The sequence below is a fragment of the Hyalella azteca genome, unplaced genomic scaffold, assembly GCF_000764305.2.
Source record: "Hyalella azteca isolate HAZT.00-mixed unplaced genomic scaffold, Hazt_2.0.2 contig8029, whole genome shotgun sequence".
Lineage (NCBI taxonomy): Eukaryota > Metazoa > Arthropoda > Malacostraca > Amphipoda > Hyalellidae > Hyalella > Hyalella azteca.
Genome location: NW_025938135.1, coordinates 1 through 8106, shown reverse-complemented (window position 1 = coordinate 8106; position 8106 = coordinate 1). Strand labels below are relative to the sequence as shown.

The 8106-nt window shown below is 38.3% G+C and overlaps 1 long non-coding RNA gene across 1 annotated transcript; it reads right to left on the bottom strand.

Moving 5' to 3' along the window:
* Positions 1-5320: 5320 nt before the first annotated feature.
* Positions 5321-7204, bottom strand: LOC108677812. Its single transcript, XR_001931284.2, has 4 exons — positions 7154-7204; positions 6733-6830; positions 5888-6016; positions 5321-5648 (listed from the first exon to the last, which is right to left on the bottom strand). It is a non-coding gene; the product is annotated as an uncharacterized LOC108677812 (long non-coding RNA).
* Between the last annotated feature and the right edge of the window lie 902 nt (positions 7205-8106).

Sequence of the window (8106 nt, the reverse complement as noted above, 5' to 3'; positions counted from 1 at the left end):
AAGGTGAAAGAGGGCTGCGCATCGTAGCAAAAAGATAATCCGAGTCATTAAAAGGGTTTACCACACGTTCGTATAAGTTCTAAGGTTTTTATTGCTATAAAGTTAATAATTCAACAAATGTTTCAAGGAAAAGTTTCAAAATTGATAATTACGGGCTTATTCTTTGTTCGGGTCATAAGTGAAAGGGAACAGGATTTAGCACCTCACTACCACCCACTCCGTGCCTACGAAGGTGGGGTGACGTACCTGAGCTACTAAAAAATCCCTCGGTGAACGTCGGTGCGTAGCTGATCCAGCGTCTGGTACACCCCGCGCAGATGTTGCCGGGGCCAAAAACGTAGTCGTAGCCAAACGTGGTAACCAGAAGTGCCGGAGGAGGTCATCGTAGTGCTGACACGTGCCCAATGCTCACATCCAAATCCCAGCCGTACTCGGGCGAGGCTTCCAAAGTTAAGCTTCTACTCCATGAATGCTAGAACAGGTTCGAGGATGTACATCTCGGTGGCGTATCAATGAAGATCCCACAAGGAAATGTGAACTGACGTGAAGTCAAAGTAGCACCATGGGAGTTACGCTCATGGAGTCAAGAGTCTAACTGCTGAAGATTCTCAAAACAGGTGTGAAGTGCAGCAGCACGGGCGATATTAGTTTCACCTCAAATGTACACGTTAAAACTGTATGACGCGTCACCCCAAATAAAGCACAGAGTAAGTGGTAATGAGGCTATGACCCGAAAAGCTTTAACTATTCAAAATTATCGAAAAACTAATCTTAGTTTTTTGTTTAGATTCATGTACAGGTGGCTTCTGGGCAAAATTCCAGTACAGTTCTGATAAATGAGTTGGAATTTACTATACTTCTTGTAGTACCAAACCATACATCCATCTCACCAGCAGGGTGGAATTTGGGAGGGGTGAACATGTGCACATATCATATTGGAGCAAAAACATGTACCTAATTTAATTTTACATTATATATCAGAAATTTTTTGAAACTGATCATGTTTCTAGGCTAGGTCAATCTTGAATATATGAGCTCACGTTCCCATAATTCCACCCTGCTGATACACATATTATTAACCAGTAGTACCATATATAGTAGTATCATTCAAGATAAAATATTTAGGCACTTTCAAAAACCAACACAAGTTGCCATTGTACTTAATTAAGTCACCACTTTCCAATAAAAACAATATGTATAATAAACTGAAGTAATTTCTGATTTAACTTCTATCATTACCTCAAACACAATAATTTTAAAATAACAATTTCTGACAAGTAAAGCGTTTACCTGTTAAACTGTTTATGTCAAGCATTTAGTGCATTGGCAACTCAAGTCTCACTAATATTAGAAGATTTAATAGCAATATGTGCCTAATATAATAAGTAGCTATACAGTCATAACACAAGTACAAAACATAATTTCATTTCATAACAATTCACAACATTATTTATGAATTGTGCTTGTCTGCCTGAATTATATGGTTATACCATTACTATAAATAAAATTGGGGACTGATCTGCAGCAGATATTTTCCAAAACCAAGAATCATCAGGGTAAGTAAGACAGATTTGTTGTTTTTTTGCAACATCAAGCTGATCAGATCATCAGGGTAGAACAACTTTGCACATTGAAACTTACAGGTAGAACTGTGGAATTGTTTAAATTATCCCGTCCCAATAATGGTTCACATATTCAATGTAAATCCAACTGATTCACTTGCTGGGTCCAAGAATATCAGCCTCTTGTTTGTTCAAAACTTCAAATATTACCCCACAGTTTCACTCAATAGGCCTCTGAGACAGTAAAACCCACAACATCCTGTTAAGCAGAGTATAACTCATAAGCAAAAATTCCTAATTATTTTCTAGCCTCAGCCCTCAGTCACACTAAACGAAACTCTGATTCACTGTAAAAATGTAATGCTTTTGCCCGTTTTGATTTATATTTTTAGGAATCATAAATAATGCAAAAACACTGACATCATAGCGACAAAGCCGGTGATGGTGTCATGGCCGCCAGGCCGCAACGCCTTTTTGACGTGAGGACTGATGAATGCAATATAATAAGTTCATTCTATTACCTAATCTATTTCATTCAGTGTATACGCTAAATTACGACTAAAAATGCACTGCATACGAAATTATATTCTCCGAGCAGGCGTACAGTTATGCACAAATTTTTGTACGTAGCTTCCCGCGCAAATGTTTCGATAATAACACTCAGGAGAGTCACGTCTACTTAGCTGTACTTACGCTAAACGTTAGCGGCTACGTATACTTAGCATGTTTTGATAATCCGGCCCCAGGTCTAGCAGGTTGACCTGTGCGGTGCACGGGATCGCCATTACTAATCCTGAGTAGTCAAATAATGGTGATACCACACAATTAACAAATGGAACGGGTACAAAAGTCGCGAAAGACACTAAAAAATTGTCCTGACCCCACATTGCAACTTTTTACGCAGTATAAACTTAATTTTGACCAAATTTAAACAGGTAAGACAAAGAAATATGCACACACCACACGCGCATTTCCACACGAACTTGAAACAGCTACCGACTACCCCGCCTATCCGATGAGCACGAGTCAAAACAGAAGCTCATTAAGTGCGTTTAGTCAAAAGAAGATCCACTGTAGTTTTATTTATATCAAATTTGTAACGGTTACACACCTAATTGGAATGTAAAACGTTACATACACAGATTTGAGAGAAGATATGAAAATATCATTCTATTGCTGGTAATAATTGTCGATGTGAAGCTATGAGATAACTCCTGAAGAAACAACTGATTAGGTTGTGAATTCAACGGGACAAATCTATTAATATATATAAACATCTAGGTATTAAAGTGCTTCTGCTGCGATATTTTGTCTCTGATCCATGACCAAGCCATCATTTGGTGAATGATGCAATACACCAATTAATGATGAAGATCGTGAAGGTCGAATAGCTTTCAGGATAAATGACAATAACTTAGATGGTAACGGATCGATAAAAACGCAAATACAGAGTTCGAATAATTTAATTATTTTGATCAGTTGCTTATTTTTCGCTTTTTAAATATAATTCAATGTATTAGGATGATACGTTACCTCAAGTAATCTGCGTTAATTGCGGGCCAAATTGTGAGCTCAACTTGTAGTCTACACATGCATGTCTACCTCCAATTTCACACAACCACTAAGAAGTATCAAATCATAGTTATCTATTTCCCGAATATAAAAACCTAGATTACATAATACTTTGAATGACATATAATCGTTCCACAAATGTAATGTGATATGAGAATTTATGATTCTACTAACCATTAATGAATATTTATAATATTACTCTGCGTATCTATCACAATTTTTGACCGACCTAATAGGGGCATACTTATAGGGGTCTGGTCGGGTAGTGTTGGCGTAATTACACTACGAGTTGACAGAATTGAATAAAATATTCACAATAAAACGGACACAATCAGTTTTTCTTCTAATGTATCCTGATGGTTTCTTTGTTCGAGTTAACTAACGGTTATAACTTTGTTTCGTTACCCTGGAAGAGAAAACTTAGAAGATTCAATATCAGGAAGGTAAAGTTAAATTTTGTATGTCGAATAAGGTTGAGATAATTATGTTATCAATTAGATTTTGGCCATCTTAGAAATGCAGTGGATGCCATAATTGACGCTCAAACAACAATATTAGTTATAGTTAGTGAAACAAAGTTACTGAATACTTCACGAAACTACCATTTGATGACTTATTCGTGATTTATATTTTATTTCAAATAAAATAATTTAACTAAGAACAGAACTCACGGCATTAAATTTTATTGGTGGTTTTTCAAAACGTATTGAGAATGGCCACTCGTAGTAAATCTACAATGCATCATCAATGAATAGGAACCTTCAAATCATTGATGAAACATCAATAAACTTCACCTGCAGTCACGCATCTTCTCGATTTATTGGTGTTTTACTATCGTGTGATGGCTGAAGTGGCCACACATCAGTACGCCACCAATAATCCACCTGGCCCACCTAATAATCATAGGTGCTCCACTCATAATTTTTATTTGGGATATTCTCGCACACATGGGCTCGCGTCACACATGGTATGTATTCAAATTAAAAAAAATTCATATCGGAGCATATATAGTGTAGTTGTTCCCGCGAGTGTAATTAAAGGGAACGTTATTTATTGTACACCGCCATATTCTGTCCCTGCATCTGAAACGAGGTCTAAATATTTAAAAAATTTATCCTATGAAATACCTTGCGAAAATCAATTTTCGTGTATTGTTGGTAAATAATTTCAAGATCTTCAGGTATAAATTTCAGGTATAAATTTCTTCAGGTATAAAGATACTCCTCCTGACTTGATGCGATCTTCTCTAGTTTATAAATGCTGACGTATATACGCAATGCGGATCAGTGAATGTTGGTATGACGTCACGCAACATTTACTCTAGACTGGCGGAGCATCAAGGGAAGAGTTTGCGAGCATGATACCTGCACCTTCCTTTCATTCAGCTGTACGAGATAATGCGGGCAGTGCAAAGTCCCAGCATTCGAAAGTGAGTCCACAATTTTAGTTTCCATAACCGGTGTCTGACTTATGAAATTTAGAATCCTTATTTTCAAACAGTTGCCTAGTTAAATTGCCGCGTTCAGTTCTAATACAATCATACTTGTAAATAGGATTTGTCTTTTAATTGTAAATTTTAGTTTAAAGCCTGCAATGTGAATACTGGTTACTTGCATTCAATGATTGTCGATCTGATGACAGAGCTAGACTCCGGAACATTTTATTTTATAGAATATGGTGAATATTTGTGGCATTTTAATTGCTTTTTAACTTCATGGATAAATTACGTGTTTAGCCGTTTCTACTTTGATTCACGGTATAACTTCAATCATTAACAATCTTCTGTTACGCTGCCGATACGTCCACCCTCGACTGGGCGTGAACGGCAGCGACTGGGTTCAGCGACTGGGGGGTCATGCGACCGGGTTCAAATGTTGCGCGGCTTCCATCTAAACATCGAATATTGGCCTTTTTGACAGAATAATAGAATATCTTTCGTTCAATTTGATAGCTGGCTTCTGCACTATGAGAAGAACTTACTATCACGTACCAACAAATATCGACCCCTATAAAACGTTTTCCACAAAAATATAACATGAAATTTGAATGCAAATAATCAAGACAGGACAGTAAAATATATGTGCATTCATATCATTTATTGTATTGTTACATTATATATGTAGATTATATCCAAGAAACTGCGCGTGGCGGTAAAAGTCGTGAATAATGTATTCAAACTAATAAATGTACATTTATGTGGTCATAGCAAATGCATCCTACAATCCTTTTCCTGGATCTTTATTTTATGGGGAAGAGATAGTGAAACTCGATTGTAAAAAATCCGTCAATCAAAGATTGAAACACAGCCACGAACATTTTCCAAGAAATTCCGAACTCAAAATTGCAACATTACAATATACTCGTCAGCAATCCATCTAAGCGGAAATGAGTAAGTTATAGAAGAAGAAACGTATTCTGATGCTCAGCTCGTCTTCTTCTGGCTCATTTCAATGTTCTTTCCTGACATCACTCGCCGTATGTATTCTGCATGAGACAGAAGATGAATCGGCTGACCTGGAACATGAAACATGAGGCATCAGCGATGAACATTTACGGAAATTCTGTGATCTCTGTTTGCTGCAGAAGTATGACGTACATCGTTGAATTTCTATGAAAAAGGTTTTCTCTTTCATTGTTCGAACTATACGCAACCGTTGCCAATTTTTCCTTGTTACTTTAAAATTTGAACAATACATTTGGAAAATGTTGCATTTAATTCTAAATCAAATAGACAAGCATACACTTAAACTTACGTGCAAATATTTCATGGTGGAGTTCTTGCACGGCGGGTACGCAGCTATAAACTTGGCGTCAGTGCTGCATTTGTTCTTCAACGTGGTGGCTTTGAAGGCTGCTTCGTCAAAGGTGTTGTTGACCTTCAGCTGAAGAACGGGAGGTGGAGATATTGAGGCTATATGGTAACTAGAGTTCGGATTTATACAAATTTTCTTGCTCGCTGAAAAAAAAATTCTTTAGCATTAAATGAGATCGGAACGGGTATTGCAAGCTGATCTTGTCTCACGTTTCGTGCGAGCTGTTGCGTAGAAATGTAAGATCGTCGTTGAAGATGATGCATGGAGAAATTTTTTAATATGGAAACAACGCCGAATTTAAAATGTCTTCCCGCTGTCTTGACCCACTTGCCAGGTCTGCGTGCCCCACCAGCGTGGGTCACGGCGTCACGCCCAATAGTTTGTGAGTTTGTGACTGACATTAACCCCGAAAAAATCGGCCCTAGACCAGATATAAACCCTGCTGAGCGTGTGTGTTGCGAGTATGATATCAGAATTTTTGAGCTGCAATGCCCAGTCAGTAACTCGGCGCCCAATGTACAGTCACACTCACAAGTCCTGCACTCGATGCTCAACGTACAGTCACACACACAAGTCCTACGCTCGATGCTCAACGTACAGTCACACACACAAGTTGTGGAGCTCAAAATATTCAAAGCAGAAGGATGTCAATGATCGGTTACGGATAGCAGATTCCATTCACGGCTGATTGTTGGATGTCCGGAAAGATCCAAGGCGTTCGATTCTGGGCTTATTGGTGTACAAAATTTGTGGTGCACGGCTGCGTTCCCTTATGCTTTACTCACAAGTTTGGCTGCTTTGAGTGTGCACTTCATGTAGTTGGCAACAATTTGATCGCATGTAGTCGCGTCGTACGATGTAGCGTAGATATTGCAGTTCGGGTCTGGGGGAGAAACGAAGCAGTCGATTATATTGTGTTGGTCGCATCCCATTACGAAACAGCGTATAGGAGTGATACAATGCAGGGATTCTATTGGTTAGTTAACGTTCGGTAACTCAACCATAAGAATTGAAAAATCCATACGCATTCATGAAAGAAAAGTTCTTAAACTGCGCTTGTCAATGAGCAAAATTCAGGTTTAATTCGTACACTAAAGTATCTACACATTGAAATCTAAATATTTTAGTGCTTGATGAGATGTTTTAACAATGAAGATGGATTCTAGTGGGAGTAAAATAGTTCGTAATAATTATTTTAACACTTACTATTATCAAATTTCACAACATCCGCAGTGTACTGTGGATAGCAAACAGACCAAGCCGTTCTTGTCATAGCATTGGCGGCATCATTAATCTGAAATTAATCCAAAAATTAAATAAGTATGCCACTCACATAATCAATTATATACTATTATTTACACAGTTATGTTTCCTGCTTCATCAAGTTCGAAATAAGAAGTGTTACTGAAAAATTATATTAAAAGCGAATCGTTTCAATTTACTGGGGTAGTTGCGCAACATCAATAATCAAATTAGGTTTTTACTTACGACGGGAATAAAATTGATTTGGCTAAGAAAAAATCGTACCGGGAAGAAAGCTTCTGATTTTGTGTGGGAAATTTCCCACCGTTCATTATATTTCTATTCTTTAAACTGAATTTAGTTATAATTTACGTTTGGGTAATATTAAGATTAGTCTAGGGTAAGTTTAATGTTAGGGTAATTTAGGCCAGACCCGGGTTTCCGGAATCAGTTTTAGTACGCACTGATACACCACAGTAGAAAGACTTAAGTTTGTGATCTCCAGCCAACCTGATCTTCGCCGCCGCTACACCCAGTCAAAAATCAAAGGCGTGTCGCCGGCGTTTTTAAGTAGACTATGGTAGAGTCGCTCGGCTGGGGCGCCCGAGTAACATCTCCGCATCATCGACGAAATGTCCATTTTTTTAAGCGCGACGGATCGAACTTAAACGGCATATGGCCGCGGCGCGTCTCATAGACTGACCGCGCGCGGCAGCGCCTCCATCATCGGCGTAACTGTCATGAAACTCCGGCGCAACTTACATGGCCGCCTGTAATTATTTATTTAAAAAAAAAACCTCGGCGGTATATCGCCGAGATCATTGCCTCTGCACTCCCATACTGGATATGCATACACATTCATGTGAACGTGCATGCATTTCCAGCATGACAGTACAAGCAAAGAATCTCGGGAATAT